This window comes from Pongo abelii, chromosome 22, assembly GCF_028885655.2.
Source record: "Pongo abelii isolate AG06213 chromosome 22, NHGRI_mPonAbe1-v2.0_pri, whole genome shotgun sequence".
Taxonomy (NCBI): domain Eukaryota; kingdom Metazoa; phylum Chordata; class Mammalia; order Primates; family Hominidae; genus Pongo; species Pongo abelii.
The window spans coordinates 41,339,394-41,358,188 of NC_072007.2; the positions used below are offsets into that span (position 1 = coordinate 41,339,394).

Here is an 18,795-nt window from a genome sequence, read left to right on the forward strand (position 1 = left end):
GGTTTGCAGCACTGTCCTGGCACCAGGTGTAAGAGGCAACTGGAGTTGGCATCCACAACTTGACTTCCTCCAAACCCAATCAAGTTTGCCTTAGGTTCACTAGCTCTGTCCCAGAATGCTGCAACCCATCTCCAGTAGGAAAAGAGGACATAGAATGAAGGGATTGGGAAAATCTAAGTGGCTTTTCTCTGCTCTACCTCATACACAGTGAGGTCTACTGTATTAGTCCATTTTCATACTGCCATGAAGAAATACCAGAGACTGGGTAATTTATAAAGAAAAAGAGGTTTAATGGACTCACAGTTCCACATGGCTGGGGAGGCCTCACAATCATGGCTGAAGCCGAAGGAGGAGCAAAGGGATGTCTTACATGGCAACAGGCAAGACAGTATGTGCAAAAGAACTGCCCTTTATAAAACCATCAGATCTCATGAGACTTATTCACTATCACGAGAACATCATGGGAAAAAACCAGCCTCCATGATTCAATTACCTCCCATCAGGTCCCTCCCACAACCCATGAGAACTATGGGAGCTACAGTTCAAGATGAGATTTGGGTGGGAACACAGCCAAACATATCATCTAGATTCTGTTAGACTCTCTCAGCTCATTACCTGGACACCTTAGCTACACAGTCTCCGATGCTATGTTGGACATTCTTGGGTCAAGAGGAACAAAGTGTGGTCAACAAGGCTGGGGAAAGAGGTATCTTTAGTACACACTAGCATCCAAACCATGTCTACTTTCTCTCCAAATCTCCTGCTCACTCCCGCTGGATAGACTTTTATCTCCTTTCTTTCACTAAGGTATAATTTACATATAGTGTATGAACAATTCAATTCGTTTTAACAAATGTATACACTTTTGTAACCTATAGTGTTATCAAGATATAGAATATTCTATCACACCAGAAATTTTTCTTATGCTTCCCAACCCCCCGTCAATTACCACTCTTAGGCAAACACTTTTCTGATTTCTATCATCACAGATTAATTTTGTGTGTGCCAGAATTTCATATAAACGAAATCATGCAGGGTGTGCTATTTGGGGTCTGGCTTCATCCACTCAGCATCATGTTTTTGAGATGCATGTATGTGGCACTATTAGTAATTTACTCCATTATATTGCATTGTATGAAATTTTTTTCCAATTTTTCCCTTCCATCTTTATTGATTCTCAAGATTTTGCACAGAAAACTCTTTGGGGGCTAGAAGAGCAGTAATTGCATCACACTGTTTCCAAGACTTCAAGTTTCAAAAGCAAATCATTAAAAAAAAAAATACAGCTCCTGATTTGAGTTAGATACAGGGACAAAAAAGTAGCACATACTTGAAGGTTACATGGTCTACAAATGGTGGCAATATTTCCCTTGGGAGAGTAGTTCTGTTGGCATGTATTTTTTAAATACTCAAAAGGCTTAACCTCAAGCAGTAATAAACACAAGCAAAAGTGATTTAACCCTTAAAATAAATACTCAGAAAAACCTCTCTGTACATACAAGTGAAAGAATATGTAACACTTTCACTCAAAAAAAATTATAATAATAAAGGATTTGTTCATATATGTAGCTGAAATCTGCTGTTCTGGCCCACATTTCCCCAATAAAGAAGGGAGTCACAGACATAGGTGACTACTGTGGTTTTCTTACAGCCTTTTTGTAGCGGGACACTATCACCACCACAAATTTATCCCTCTTGTTATATTTTTAAATTTTTTTAAATTTTTTTTCTTCCTTTTGTGTGTTTTGTTTTGTTTTACAGCATGCCAAATCCTTTCACATATGTGATGGCCTTAAACAATCTCTCTTTCAGTTTTTCTTTGCTTGAATATTCTGGAAGTAAAAGCACATTAAAGCAAGTAGGAGATGTAGGTAACCTTTCTGTGTCTGGGCCATTTTTGGCTAGAATCATCACTAATTTTCCTAGTCCTCCCACAGGTGCTCTGTCTGTGCCCATTGTAAACTGCAAGAAGAGACTTTTCTGTTCATCCATAAATGAATGAATGATTTCCCAGAACTCCCTCATCAGAACAGAGTCCCTGGTAGAGCCACCGTCATATTCCGTAGTTTCTCCTAGTGCTTGAAAATCTAGATTCTGGCTTCCACATATAAGCAATTCCATTTCTTCTGGTCTGAGTAAGTACTTTAAGGGAGATTCATTGGACACCATATGAAAACCTCTCCAAAAAGCCTTGAACTGTTTTTCTACTGATTGTGAATGTAGTCAGAATAAAGATTGACAAATTTCTTCCTGTTTTATCACCTGGAATTTTATCACCATTTTCCTTTAGATCATACATCATTGGATTACCAAAAAGATCTGTCTGTGATACCTGGAAAGTGATCATCATGTCATCTTCCACATTCCCTTCATACTCCAATAAATCTTTTAAACTCTGATATAAAACTGAGTGACAGTCTCCTAAGTGATAAAAAGTTCCTTTTTTCCCCATTACCTTCCTGTAGACAACCATGGGAAAATGAACACCCAGTATACAGTTATTGTAAATAGCCAGACCCAGTACTATGCCAATCAGAGTAAACCAACCCTCAGTTTGAAAAGATGGATTAGCCGGGTGTGGTGGCTCACGCCTGTAATTCTAGCACTTTGGGAGGCCGAGGCAGATGGATCACGAGGTCAGGAGATCGAGACCACCCTGGTTAACATGATGAAACCCTGTCTCTACTAAAAATACAAAAATTAGCCAGGTGTGGTGGCGCACACCTATAGTCCCAGCTACTCAGGAGGCTGAGGCAGGAGAATGGCGTGAACCCGGGAGGTGGAGCTTGCAGTGAGCAGAGATCATGCCACTGCATTCCAGTCTGGGCGACTGAGCGAGACTTCATCTCAAAAAAATTAAAAAAAAAAAAAAAGAAAGAAAGAAAAGAAAAGAAGATGGATTAAACCAAAACAATTTTGTAAGTTCATTGTACGTGAACATACCAATATCTGGATTGAAGATTTCCTCCACAACCAGCTGAAAAAATTATTTGGAAACACCTCCCTCACCTTGTTCTCCTTCAAATTCCACATAGAACTGCTTCAAGTCTGCAGGATTTTCCATAGTGATCATCTCTAGCCAGACAAGTGGATCATCATGATATGGTCACATCTAACAATAAGTCTCAAATATGGATTCAACTGCTGTCCTTGAACTAAGCTGTAGAGAACAGTGATTCTTCGTTCACTGTACATGCGAATTCTATCGTCATAATATAATCCCAAATTCTTTGTGACAGCATACACTAAAAAGGGGTATGTCATAAAAGAGAATTTGTTCTGTTTCTACTTTGAAAACAGTATAATCTTTATGCATTTCTAGAACCTCCTTCAGTGGTTCATTAATAAACTCTTCAAAAGGGATAAGGGATTTTCGACAATCCAGGGTTTTAACACCAAGTTCATTTTCCAGGGGGTCCACTCAAGGACCTTTCTTGTTTCTTCTCTCTTCTTCCAAAAGCTCCTGAAGTGTCAGCTCACTGGACTCAGGGATGGGCTCTTCATCATCTTCCTCACTGTGATTTGTGTCCACTTCCCCTGCCACTACCATTTGCATAGTAAATCATTTTCAAGCACTTCGAAGCAGCAACAATGGCATCATCATCATTCACTAGATTTCGACTGTTAAATTCGTTGCTTATGACTTTGTAAGTAATAAGTTGCTGAAATGTCTCCATCATTCTCCGAATCTGGTCTGCATTGTATTTAGACCACAGTCTGATCAGTTTTCCTTGGGCTGCAAGGGGTAGCTTGCTCATTGCTTTGCAAAATAATGGCAAAGCCATTTCCAGATATTCAGGACTGTGGAGATTTCTGTTCTCCATTACTATAATGAACAAATTCAGATAATTAGGATCTTGAGAGTACACGTTGTGATACATCAAGTCACATTCCATGTTAGGTGACAAACATACAAGTGCATTCAGAAAGGCAGTTTCAATTTCTTCATTAGAGAGCAATCTGGTGTAGACCCTTCTAATGGCATCAATATCCACAGACACATCATCAGGGACTAATTTTTGCAAATTGTTGTCTCCCTGTGAGCTATCACCTGTGCTTAAGGAAGATGCTTCTGAGTCTTCTTCCATAGCAGCAGCAGAACATGCAGCTTTTTCCTTTTCATTTTCATCCTTCTCTTCATCCCTTGCTTGAGGAGACTTCAGTTCTTCCTTGGTGTGTTGTTTAGCTTTCCGGAAGCTCTCTACCAATGCCTCAGCACCAGAAAAAACTCTTCCAATAACACAATTAAGGGGGAATAATCCTCTCTTTCTCTACATAATTCAGTAATTTCATATACCTTCTCTTCTGTTAAGTAAGTCACATCTTTAAAATCTATATGAAAATTTTACAGTTTATCTAGTCACCTAATGGACATTTAGATTATTCCCAATTTTTTAGTACTATGAATAAAATTGCTATGAATGTTTACATACAAATATTTTTGGACATATATTTTTATTTATCTTGGGTAAACTGATCTACTAGCACTATGTGTCCCTAGATAAGGTGTAAACGTGCTGGGTCAAAAGGTAGATGAATGTTTCGCTTTATTAGTCTTTTTGGAGGGTAACTGCTCTTAGTACACATCATCTTCTATTCTGTTTTTAAGAGATAAGTTCTACATTCTTTATCCTCCAAGCAATAGCTGCCTTAAAGCCCCACATATTTTCTTCCCTAAAAAGTTCAGATTTTTACAAACACAAAGTGCTATCACTCTACTAAGAATTATAAAAGCTTATTTTAGAACAAAAAGCCAAGGATTTGACTCTTTGTTCACACTGTATTCTTTTTGGTCTCCCCTTCACTGACAGTCTAAGATTTGTGGCTTAGTTTAAATGACCAAAGAGCTACAGGGTCACAAGTGGTGAAGAGAAAGAAAAACACGAGATCAGATTTTAAAATATCAGCTAGCAATTTGGGACACCAAGCAATGCCCAATAAACTTGCCGAACAAGTTTATTCTAAAGGTTTGATAACAGCCAATGAACAGTGCAGGAAAAACACGTTGACCACGGCTGGGGACATTTCATTTACTATTTCTGTGGTATCTCCAACAGAGAAACAAGAGAATGAATTTGTCTTTCAGTCAAGAGCTATCACTATCAATGTATTTCTATGATGTTAGGAGAAATCCTGAATATTTCTATAAACATTATCCCTCTGTATATAAATTAGAGCTATTGGGCTATGATTTTTTTATTTTTTTGAGATGGAGTTTCACTCTTGTTGCCCAGGCTGGAATGCAGTGGCACGATCTAGGCTCACTGCAACCTCCACCTTCCAATTTCAAGCGATTCTCCTGCCTCAGCCTCCCAAGTAGCTGGGATTACAGGCATCCACCACCACACTCAGCTAATTTTGTATTTTTAGTAGAGACAGGGTTTCACCATGTTGGCCAGGCTGATCCCGAACTCCTGACCTTGTGATCTGCCCGCCTCAGCCTCCCAAAGTGCTGGGATTACAGGCATGAGCCACAGCGCCCAGCCCAGGCTATGATTTTTATATAGGCAACAAAAATTTCTTTTAAAAAAATTCCAAAATTACATATACTAGTCAGTTGCAGTTCTCAAAGAATTATGACTCCCAGAATTCATGCCCTGGTGTAGTTCTTGCCCCTTCAATTGAAGCTGAATAAGCCAGGTTGCTTAATAAACACTAGAATTCAGTGGAGGTGATGGTTTGCAACTCTGTAACTGAGCCTTTAGAAGGGCAGGCATCCCTGCTTTGTTGCCACTAGGAGCTCTGCACAGTCATCAAAGTACAGCTATTCTTCCAGAAGGATGATGTGAGGATGAGACAAAGAGAATGAGAGGATGTGAAGGAGAATCACAGTGCAAGTGACAGTGAGAACTGAGGCCCCAGACGAAATGATCCCAAGTCAGTCATCTGATGTGGTCCAGTCCAGCACATATCACATGGAGCAGAGGCAAGCTGTTCCCACTATGCACCTTGTGAATTCCTGACCCACAGAATAGCAAACAAATAAAATTGTTATTCTTTTAAGCTACTAAACGTAGGGGGTGATTTTCATGTAACAATAGAAGTAGCCTTGTGGGGAGTTCCTCATAATCAGTTGACTAAAAAAGAAAATGTTAGGCCTGATTTATAGACGGTTCTGCATGATATGCAAGCATCACTCAAAAACAGACAACTATAGCACCACAGCCCCACCCAGGTGTGGCTGTGAGGGACAACAGGAAGTGAAATTCTCCCTGCAGGTAGAGATCTGCACTGATTTATGGGAAGTAGCTTAATATTTGACTGATTGGGCAGAGTCTGCCAGGGGGGAGGGGGGAAGAAACATGATTTTTAAAAATGACAAAATAGTTATTGACAAGGGAATATAAATGGAGTTCTCTGAATGCCCACAATGTAAAAATGTTCAGATTCCATGTGACTGTTCACTGAAGAGCTATCTCAGCAGAGGAGGGTCTTATTAATAACATGGACAAGATGACCTAGCATGTGGATATCCATTTGGCTCTTTTCCACATCATCCCACTTCTTGCCCAACAACCTCATTAATCAGTTGGTCACAGTGGCAGGGTTGAAGGTTATACATGGGCTCAGTAAGGTGGATATGATCCAGCCACTGCTGAGTGCTCAATCTGCCAGCAGCAGAGGCCAGCGCTGAATCTCTGATGTAGCCTCACTACCTGAGAGAATCCTCTAGTCATCTGGAGGCACCATGGAAGGGGCAGTGGTTTGTTCTCACTAGAAAAGACACTTACTCTGCATGTAAATGTGCCTTCCCTGCCCACAACGCTTCTGCCAAAATCAGTGCTTGTAGACTCAGAGAAGGCCTCATTAATTATCAAAGTGTCACACACAGCCTTGTTTCCAAACCAGGAGATCATATTCCATCAAATAAAATATGACAATAAGCTCACATGTATAGTATTGACTAGTCTTACCATGCTGCCAATCAGCCACCAGTCTGATAGAACAACTGAATAACCTTTCGGAAACTTAGTTATGACACCAGCTTAGGAACAACACTTGGCAGGGAAGTTATAGCTAGTTACATCATATTATATAATAAGGAGTTAAACTTTCAGTTATCCTGCTAGGAAAGAACGACGACCAGCAGGAATGGGCAGAGGAAGAAGGAAATTATAACACCAGTTAAGCCTGTCTGTCCAGTTATAAAAACAAAGACTAGTAATTCTGGCAATTGTTTTTGTTACTTTCATATAAATATGTGTATATATTAACCAATTATGTTCCTTTCTTCCCCTTCTCCCATTAAGGTAGTATTGATCATCAAATGTGTTAATAGTTGGTTAGTCTTATATCTCAGTATTCAGGTTACAAGATATCAAAGGAAAAGTGTGATGCAGCTTAAAAGGTAATAACGGTGCTGGAGAGGATGTGGAGAAATAGGAACACTTTTACACTGTTGGTGGGACTGTAAACTAGTTCAACCATTGTGGAAGACTGTGGCAATTCCTCAAGGATCTAAAACTGGAAATACCATTTGACCCAGCAGTCCCATTACTGGGTATATACCCAAAGGATTATAAATCATGCTGCTATAAAGACACATGCACACGTATGTTTATTGAGGCACTATTCCCAATAGCAAAGACTTGGAACCAACCCAAATGTCCAACAATGATAGACTGGATTAAGAAAATGTGGCACATATACACCATGGAATACTATGCAGCCATAAAAAAGGATGTGTTCATGTCCTTTGTAGGGACATGGATGAAGCTGGAAACCATCATTCTCAGCAAACTGTCACAAGGACAAAAAAACAAACACCGCATGTTCTCACTCATAGGTGGGAATTGAACAATGAGAACGCTTGGACACAGGAAAGGGAACATCACACACCGGGGCCTGTCATGGGGTGGGGGGAGGGGGGAGGGATAGCATTAGGAGATATACCTAATGTAAATGATGAGTTAATGGGTGCAGCACACCAACATGGCACACGTATACGTATGTAACAAACCTGCACGTTGTGCACATCTACCCTAGAACTTAAAGTATAATAATAAAAAAAAAAGGTAATAACATCACCCAGGATGGATTAGATGACACATGAGACTTTGTATCCTTTTGGGGCAAGAAGGTTAGCAGGTGTTAGGTTGTTTGGGGGGTGGTTGCATCAAGTTAGAAAGTTAAATATATGTTAAAAAGGTATATATGGTGCCAAGTTAACAATGGGTTGACTACGTAGTTTTATGCATGCCAACTGGTCTACTAGCACTATGATTCCCAGAATTATCTTCTGGGAAACCTGAGCAAGATTTGGAAGGCAGAAGTGAACGGCAGCCATTGACCCTTTAAAGACCATCATTGTTAGTGCAACAAGGGATAGAGGCAGAAGTGCTGGCAGATTCCAGCCCTCATTCACGTTTTCCCTCCTCTGTATCTAGCTCTTCTTCCTGACTGCAAGCTTTGCTGACTGTGATGGGTAATTTTATGTGTCAACTCAGAGGGCATTTTGAGATGAGATTAACATTTAAATCAGTGAACTATTAGGTAAAGTAGATTGCCTTCCACAATGTGGGTGGGCCTCATCCAATATGTTAAAGGCCTGAACTGAACAAAAAGATCACCCTCCCTGAGCAAGAGGAACTTCTCCAACAGACTGCCTTCAGCCTTTATCTGCACCATCAGCTCTCCAGGATCTCAGGCTTGCCAGTCCCCCTGCAGATTTTAGACTTCCCAGCTGTCGTAATCACGTGAGTCAATTCCATAGATAGAAAGATGGGCGGATGGATGGATGGATAGATAGATGATAAACAGATAGATGATAGACAGATGGAGATAGACAGATAGATAGATAGATAGATAGATAGATAGATAGATAGATAGATAGATGATATACAGATAGATGATATACGGACAGATGGGTAGATAGACAGGCAGGCAGGCAGATAGATCCTACTGGTTCTTTTTCTCCGGAGAGCCTGAAAACATGGGCCAACAATCTTTCCAGGCCCATAACCAGATGCAGAGGCAACAACAGGGTCCCCAGACTCCTTCCCAGTTTCATTCCTCAGCTGCCGTCTCTGCCTTCCCACATTCCTTTGTGAACTCTGCCCTTGTCCGCTTGCACTAGCATTTCAGAAGACACAGTTATAGACATTTCTCTGATCCTCCAACCCCTCCTTGTAAACTATACTTCTCCAGCCCCTTCCATAATGGTATAAGGCCTTATTCCTATGAAAAATCCCTTTTTCTATAAAACTCGTAATGGTTCTGCTGTCTTTATTGTACCATGACTGATACAACATATTACCATTTTGGGCAAAAGAAATTGTGCTAACGTTCTCAGCATAGACAGTAAAGCACTCACACTGTTAAATGGTTCTCATTTCTTGTCCCATTCATCCACTCATTCGTTCACTGAGGAAACATTTGCTGAGTACCTACCATCGGCCAGGTGCTGTTCTAAGACAGCAGACTTAAAATACACAAAGGGCTGTGATGTGAATATGATCAGCATCTAGAACTATAACCACTGAAGGGAAATTGCCAGGAGGAGATTTCAGTTCAATATTAAGAACTTTCTGACAATTAAAACTGCCTCAAAGGAATGGCCTCTCTGTTCTAAGGTAGTAAGGGCCTAGTACTACAGAAATTACCTAACAACTTACTTACCAGGGACACATCAGAAGCCCTGATGCAGTTAGTGGAGTTTAAATATTCGCCAGGTTCACTTTTAAATTTTATATTTATATTTGATTATTCCAATATATTATATGCTATCTGTGAGATTTTGAGACTCTATATTCTGTCTGTATTCTAACGTGACTATGAGATATAGTAGGATTATATAGTAGTCTCAGAATAATACCAAAAAGGGAAGAGAACAGGTGCTCTTTGTTTACCATATGCCAGGCAATACTCATCAGCTGTTTTATAATCCTCCCAAAACTCTAAAAAGTAAGTGCTATTATCCCCTCTCTATGGATAGAGACACTGAAATTCAGCAAGTTATAGTGACTTATTCAAATATCTCAGCCACCAATCAGAAGAAACTGAAAACTTTCTGACCCCAAACCTATGTTTTTTCTTATGCTATATCACCCTCAAGTTTCAGCATTTTTTTGTAAGAATTAATATGGGTCGGACACAGTGGCGCACGCCTGTAATCCCAGCACTTTAGAAGTCCGAGTCAGGTGGATCACCTGAGGTCAGGAGTTCAAGACCAGCCTGACCAACATGGAGAAACCCCACCTCTTCTAAAAATACAAAATTAGCTGAGTATGGTGGTGCATGCCTGTAATCCCAGCTACTCAGGAGGCTGAGGCAGGAGAATCACTTGAACTCAGGAGGCGGAGGTTGCGGTGAGCCGAGATCGCGCCATTGCACTCCAGCCTGGGCAACAAGAGTGAAACTCCGTCTCAAAAAAAAAAAGAATATGATTACTATTCATAATTATTATAAGATTATTAACTTTCACATAATAAAGCATAATTCCCCATTTTTCAGGTCAAATCTTAATGCATGCATATTTTAATATATCTTAGAATATATATTGTATTAAATATATTAAGACAATAACACTGCACCATTTGTCAAATGTTTTGTATGTTCCAACCATTCCAAAGTGCTTTACATTCTCAATTCATCCTCACAGGACTCCTGCAAATGGAGATATTTTTTAGGCTTATCCTACAGATAAGAACAATGAAAATCAAAGCGGCTAAGACATGTTTCCAAAGTTGATCAGCAACTAGAAAGCGGCAAGGCTGGAATTCCAATTTTGTTCTGGTTGACTTTGAAGCTCCTTTTCCATGTTCTGGGTACCCTGGATTACTCTCTCTCTTGGGCTGGGGCGGGGATGGTAGATTTTTCTTACCATATTTTGCAAGATGATTTGCTCTTTCTCCTATATGTTCCAAGATTATTTGCTGCTTCTCCCTCTGGTTGTCTCCTTAAACAGCTTCTTGTTTATTTCTATAACAGTTTCTACTTTCAGCCCCATTTAAAATAAAAATTAGGAAGACTCACCCCATCAAGCCATTTCAATATGTGGAATTGGTTGAGCAAATAAAAAAAAATTTGAGAATACTGAAGTTGCCATGGATGACATATTACTACCATTTGTTGTAATTTAGGTGTTGTAAGCTTTTTTTTTTTCCACTTTGCTCAATCAAGCACTCCTAACTTGATGGCCTTGCTTCTAGCTATGATTCAAATCCACAGAGGATTTCATTTTGACTTTAAACTATAGCTGACTTGCTGTAGGAGATGCTTAAGACAACCGGAGATATAAATTGCCTCATCTACCGCCAAGGGAAAAATGATTGTATCTTGTAATATGAACCTCAGGATAGGGACGAGCTTGTTGGCTATATACTCCTGTTACCAACATCAGCTACAAAGAAGAAAAATAGAATTGAGGAGAAGATAATTTGTTTTCAGCTCATTACAGGGAAAGGAAAACTATGTTAGTATATATGATTCATATATAAAGAGGAACATATACATAAACACCCAGTGGGAGAGAAGCAAGCTAGCATTTATTAAGTGTTAATATATACCAAGAGCTTCAGGTACCTTAAACAACCCTAAGAGATTTGGTTATTTCCATATTACGAAGGAAAGAATTGAAAAAAAAAAATCTGAGTTTATAAACCCCTCTGAAAGTCCAGATTTTCTGCACCATATTCTATTGACTTTATGTACAATCTCATATAAATTCCTCTTAGAAATTCTGAGATCATTGTATATACTTACCTTTAATATTTCAGAATGAAAATAAAGTCATGAATCTCCAAAGGGGACTTCAGATTTATCTGCAGCCTCTACCAATTGTCCCCTCTTCTTTAGTTTTTATTACCCTGTTTACAAGTGCCCCTATGTTTAAGTCTTGACAAAAATTGTTTGGAAGCTTTGATGTTTATATTGAAAGTGAATAGAAAAAAGATTTGTTTCTCACATTTAGAAAGCATTAGAAAACTTCTAGCTACCTGGAGATGACATCTATTGTTATGAGCCCAAAGCCCATCTCACTTGATTTGGGGGCAACATCTTGCCCTCCAGTGGAGAATCACCCTCCTCCTTGCTGGTGGTGTTGATGGAGTTGTCATTTAGAATGCCTCCTCTTTCCTGATTCAGGGGCAATAAACTAGGTTGGATTCTCCCTGTCCCCAACAAGGATTCAAATATTGTGCAGCAAACTTCGAAGACAGAAAACATTTGGAGCAGATTTATCCCAAAAGTGATGCTCACAGACACTGTCCATTATTCTCCTCACTCTGCCCACATGCTTATGCCACTTATTGCTTATTTATCTTTTTCTTCAGTTCTGTGTGCTATCCCATATCCTCCCAGTACATTCCTTTATTTTTCTCTCCCTATTATTAGCTAGAGGTAGCTTCTGTTGCCAGCAACCAAAGTGCCTGAGCTGACCATCCAACCATTGATAGGATACGTAGGGCCCCAGTCAGACATTTACAAGTCACTGCCCTGGGACAAATTGTGACACTGGGTTCCCTGGGTCTCTCTTTCCTGGACGCTTGTGTCTCCTTCTACCTGTGTTTACAGGATGTGCACTTTTATTATCAATTTGCCATGGTCAGCTAATCCCTTCTGAGATGATAATGAATGATAATAGCTAAAGCTGCATCATCCACTAAAAGAGATTTTATTTCAGTAGGAAGCACAAGAAAACTAGAAAATGTGGCCGGGTGCAGTGGCTCACGCCTGTAATTTCAGAACTTTGGGAGGCCAACGTGGGTGGATCACTTGAGGTCAGAACTTTGAGACCAGCCTAGGCAACATGGTGAAACACTGTCTCTACCCAAAAAAATACAAAAATTAGCCAGATGTGGTGGCACACACCTGTAGTCCAAGCTACTCAGGAAGCTGAGGCACCAGAATCGCTTGAACCCGGAAGGTGCAGGTTGCGGTGAGCCAAGATCCCCCCACTGCACTCCAGCCTAGGTTGCAGAGTGAAACCCTGTCTTAAGCAAAAACAAACAAAAAAGTAGAAAATGTGGCAGACACAGAAGAGTGAGACACTAATCGTGGAATTCCACATATGCTAAGAAAAGATGTACAATAAATCATCCTGTGTAAACAGTGTCTTCCAAGACCCTCCACAATTCATGGAATTTCCCACTCAAGGACTCTCTCTGTATCAATTTTTAATTAACCAGTTACTGAACATTGTACCTAAGACCATAACTTATGCTCAGCCATTCCATGCTCTTCCATACCCAGTGCAGACAAATTTATTGGGGTTTAATTCAAAATGTGCAAAAAGAAAAATCTGCAAATTGTTTTTAAAATGGTACCATCTACTCTTTCACTATTAGGAGCAAGTTTTACTGCAGATTGCTCAAATAATAAATTCCTGGGATTGAGGCCCGTCTGCATTACCTCGTGCTGCTTCTTTTTCTCTGTGCACACTCAGTGTAATCAGAGTAAACTACTGCAATCCGTACCATCTTGCAGATGTTTCATTATGTTCTTCTATGAAATAGGCTTCTTAACCAAGGACAAGAGAAATTGTCAATTAATACCTGTCTCATTTAATCTGCAGGTGAATAGAGGGCTCAGACAGCTGTGTTTCCTCAGGGGTTTCCAATTAAAAAGGATTAAGAACATATCCCTGCCCTGAGTTTCCCAGATTTCTCAATACAATCACTTTTACTCCAAGAACGTTGGCTACAGCACTACCCTATAAATACCAGTCATATTTTGAGAAAGACTCAAATCAGATAACTAGAATTGCAAGCATGAAGTCAGTTCTAAATAGGTTCTGGACCCTAAACACTACAGATTCCTACTTTCCACTTTATCCCAGGCCCCTACCTGGAAAACACTCCCTCCCCTTTGTTCAATTAAATCCTCCATGTCCTTTAGGGCACATGTCATTCCCTTCCTCCATGAAAGGTTCTGTGACCCACTGACCTCATGGTACATCCCTCCCCTGGGACCCATGAATCCCCTGAAATTGCAAGAGTCTCTTGAGGCACTCAGCATAGCTGGTCACACACTCTGACCTCGAGGGAAATCCCAAGGCTTCTCTCCTCCTGTTTAGACAACCTATAAAAAATATCCTTGGACCCTGCCAGATGGTCCGGGGATATTTTGAAGAACAGAGGTACAATTGGGGCACAAAGCTGACAGGGCACAGGAAGAATATGTTTAGCTGGAGGAATAAAAATGAGGTGAATAGTCTGCTTTTAAAAAGATTTAAAAGGATTTTCTTCTCTTGTGTGTGGCGTAGGCTGTAACTAAAATTTATCAGGTCAAGATCAGCATTTGGTATAACCTCTAGTCTAAGTCTAAATTTACAGGGATACAGAGAGCCCTTGAAGCTGGGCATGATTCAGACTAGCAGCAGGGTTGGAGTCTCCAGAGAAACCAGGTCCATAGGTAATAAAGAATTCCTTACACCTGCAGGGCTCTGTACATGGCATCTATCTAGGACAGAGGCTGGCAGCTGAAGGGAGATTCAGGGAGTCCTGGGTTCTGCTTCCGGCCAAATCCCATCCTATTAAAAATGATACACCACCTTGTAGAGTTAGTTGTCTATTTTAAACTCTTTCTAATTTTACTAATAGATTGGAAATCCCTTGAAGAGAATTATCTCCCTAGCAACCATGTATCATGTCTTCCACATAATAAATGTAAAGTGCTCAATGGTTTAAATTAGAAATGACTTCTTAGTGAAAAAAAAAAATCACATGGAGAAAAAGAAATATCCTAACCAAAGTATCCTACCCAACAGTAAAACAGGCAATTTAATACAGCTATGCACAGTAGAACTCGCTAGAATAATTGCTTCCCCAGACTGCAGGCTCCAAGGGGAAAGATTCACCTTTGTGCCCGACACAGAGGAGAAGATCAACAAATAACTATACTTAACTAATTAACTACAAGTAACTCAAAAGTTAGCATTTCAACACTCCCCCTATTAGTTTTCTATTGCTACTGCAACAAATTACCACAAACTTAGTGGCTTAAAATGACACAGATTTATTGTCCTATAGTTCTGTAAGTATAAAGTCTAACTGGACTAAAATCTAGGTGTCAGGAGAGCTAGGTGTCTAGGTGTAGGGCTAAGTTCATTCTGAAGGATGGAGGGGAGAATCTGGTTCCTTGCCTTTCTCAACTCCTGAAGGTGGCCTGCATTCGTTGGCTCATAGCCCCTCCCTCCATCTTCAGAGCCAGCAGGGTAGCACCTTCAAATCTCTCTGTGTGACTCAGACACTTTTGCCTCCCTCTTAATAAGGACAATTGTGATTACAGGCAACCACAGTAATCCAATAAAGCTTCCCATCTCAAGACCCTTAACTTAATCTCATCTGCAAACTCCCTTTTGCCATGTTAGGTAACATATTCGCAGATTTCAGGAATTAGGATGTGGACATTTAGGGGCCATTGTTCTACCTACCACCACTCCCTCACCACAAACACACACATACACACAAACACACAAATGACTATGTGGCAATGTCAGACATTTGTGAAGCTCCCCAGGGCTGATAGAGGATTTTTAGAATTTTTCACATTGCTCCCACCAGAGAGATAAAAACAGAGCAAAGGAAAGATGCCACTACCCCCACCTTCCAGGGGAGAGGGGGTACATGTCTTCTTCTCTGTGGTCAGCCTCTCCCTTGACTTCTTACACTGCAGTTGCAACTACAAAGTTCATTGCCAACCGAAATGTATTAATCAAATAATTTTTATATGTGGTAGGTTATGGGAACCTCTTTTATAAAGAAAACAAAGTTAAAACCAGAGGATCACTTAAAATTGGGGTGTACCCACATTTACTTTGTCAAGCTCCAGCATCTGTAATCCCAGATATTTGGGAGGCTGAGGCAGGAGGATTGCTTGAGCCCGGAAGTTTGAGGCTGCACTGAGCTATGATCATACCACTGCACTCCAGCCTGGGCAACAGAGTGACACTCTGTCTCTAAAGAAGAAAAAGAATATTTTATCAAGTTCAGCATCCTGAATCCCACTCAGAAGGCTACTGCCCCCATGATTCCTTAGGGCTTTAGCCTCAAAAGCGAAGCAATGTGGGAGCCCTCTCCAGAAAAAGCAAATTTCTATGATTTGGTTTTTGAACAAAATAAGTAATAGAGGAGAAGAAAGAAAAACAGAGAAGACCAGAGGATAAGAGGAAATGAGAGGGAAAGGAAAGGGAGGAGAGGAGGAAAAAGAGAGATGGTAGATAAAAATTTCCAGGGCATGCTTCCTTAGGAAGCAAAAACTTAGGCAACGCTTGCATCCGGTTTTCTTGAGGAGTGCAACACACTGGAATCTGGAGTGGAGGAAAGGGCAGTAGAGTGGCAAAACATAGCAAATAGAAGGGGATCCTCTCCCAGTTAGGCACATCTTCAACATCAAGTATATCCTGCCTGTCACATGGAGAGTCTCCAGATACTACAGGGAAACTAGAACCACATGGGGAGGGAAGGAGAGCAATTGATCTGTAGGCTTGTTCTTGTCTCCCCTTCTCATCAGTCCAAGTTCATACAAGTTGTGTTACCTGGTCCCTCTAGGAAGCCATTGGGAAACCAGACATCACTCCCTGAACACAGTCTTTATCTCAGTTCTGAAGGAGTAGGAAGGCCAGAGCCCTGTGAACCTGGTCTTAGCTAACTCCAAGTTCAAACTCAACTGATCCACTGTCTCTAGGGATGCCTTTGCAGGACAGACCCTGATGGAAGCGTGGGGCCTCAAATCCCCCTGGTCTGCTTTAGCTACTATATTCAAGGCCCCAGGAACCTAGTTAAGACAATTCATCCCCAGGGAAACTAGCTGGGCTTCCATCTTGCTTCTTCTTGGCCACAGAACCAAGACTCTGTATCACTTGAGTGCTGGATCTGCTGTGGTTCTACATCCATGAGCACAGTGGAGGTCACAACAGCCATACTGCATAGTCACAGTGAGCTCTGTGATATGGAGGAAGTGAGTCAGGGGCACAGCTGCCCAGAGAGCCCTTGCCACAGAGGAAGTTATGGTTCAAGATTTATGGGAAAGAAGAGATATAACATGGGGCACAGAGAAGCACATAAAATTGGACCCGATACCAAATCCAAGCACATAGTAATTCGTACATAACACCAAATTATGACATGGTGATGAAGTGCTTTGAATTTCAGTGCGAAAAAAATCTCCCACAGCTGAGGGGACAAAGACAGCATCACAGAAGCAGCAGCTCTCAAGCTAAGCCATGAGGGAGAGCTTGCAATAAGTAATTCCCAAAGATGGAGGTTGTGTAATCATGCTGTGATCACATAAGTGCATAAGGTGCTGTCCTAGAAACTTTCCATGAAATAGTCCATTTAATCTACCGCTCTGTCTGGGAGAGTTAAGGATGTCATTCCCATTCAACTAATAAGGAAGCTGACAATACAGTTTAGTGAAAGTCATTCAAAGTGGCAAAAAGAGCTAAAGATGTGGAAGAGTTGAGGGCTCATTAAGGAGAAAGGAAAAATATATTTTTAAGGGGTAGATAACCCCCAGACCAAGGAGGGTCTTCAGAGCTGGGCTGTCGAGTTGGAACATTATTTGGTGACAATGAGGCAAGCAGGGAAGGGTTATCTACTGAGGAATGACTTGTGTATAGCCTTTCAGAACATAATCCTGCTGGTGGCATGAAGAACGAAGACAGAGACCAGTGGAAAGATAATCAGACTTCTGTCTTCCATGTAGAAGAAGACAGAGGCCCTGGTGACCTTGAAAACTTGAAAGTCAACAAGATGACGGGAAGGGTGAAGACAACCCCAGGGCTCTTCCAGGAGCATATCACGGGTGGCCCAGTGCAACTGAGGGGAACTACGTTCCCTATTCGCCCTTCTGCACTGATTGTGCAAAGCTCTCACCATGAGACCTGGCTCACCCAAAGGCTATAGACGAGTGTGAAACTTTCAACTTGCTGTGACTCTCCCAAAGACAGAGTGCATGAGGGCTCAGGACGAGCCCTGCCTTAATCCTCACATATCCTTTGTAGTCGCAGAATCATATCACTTGGCACTTCCATTTTCAAGCAGTTCTAGAACTTTCCAGGTGCACTTGCTAATTATCACAGACCACCGGGTGCTGAGAGAAGCAGCTACGATGATCACAGCCATGAGCAGAGCACAGTTGGGCCCAAAACTAGTGGCTGCATGAAAATGAAATGCAGAAGACCTATTTCTTTCCAATATGTTATTATATTCACCAGATAAACACGAAGCTCATGAATTATCTTTTATCCGGTAAGATTAGCAACTCTTAGGAAATGATTTCCTACCTGGGATGAGAAAAAATATAATTTATTATAAGTGAAATATGCAACCCTATATGCAAACACTTATAGGAGATGGGTTTGTATGAGCTTTGTGCTGTTACAGAAAGCTAAATTTCCCTGGAGACTCTGAAAAGGTTATCACACGTGGTTTCTTACTGTCAGCCTATGGGCGAGGCAGGGTCTGTGAGGAATGGTCTCAAGCAACAGCCTCTCTTAGGAGCCAGTAAACTGCACTCTCTGGAGTCTGCTCCCCACCTGCTCTCACGCCCTTCTTCCCCTCCTCAGCAATCACAGTTCCAAATCAGTTCCTCTCACTTCCTTCAAGTCTTGCCCCTCACCTCCATTTGAGAATTCAAAGTAGAGTTTAGATCTTTTACAGGTCTGCTGTAGAAATTGGCTCTGAAAACATGACTTAAATTAGAGCTTAAGCAATCAGAGAAAAATATTCAAGACCTAGAGAGAATTTCAGGAGAACATTTATACATATCCTGGTATAGTATAATAGGTGGAATGGTGGTCCCCAAAAATAGGGTCACGTGTGGTGGCTCACGCCAGTAGTCCCAGCATTTTAG

The 18,795-nt window shown here is 41.0% G+C and overlaps 1 long non-coding RNA gene and 1 pseudogene across 1 annotated transcript in view; both read right to left on the minus strand.

The window, feature by feature from the left end:
• LOC129052304 (uncharacterized) overlaps window positions 1–18,795 on the minus strand; it is a 133,666-nt gene that overhangs the window by 104,447 nt on the left and 10,424 nt on the right. The window lies entirely within an intron of this gene.
• On the minus strand, window positions 1,756–9,463 carry LOC100431244 (ubiquitin-protein ligase E3A-like; annotated as a pseudogene).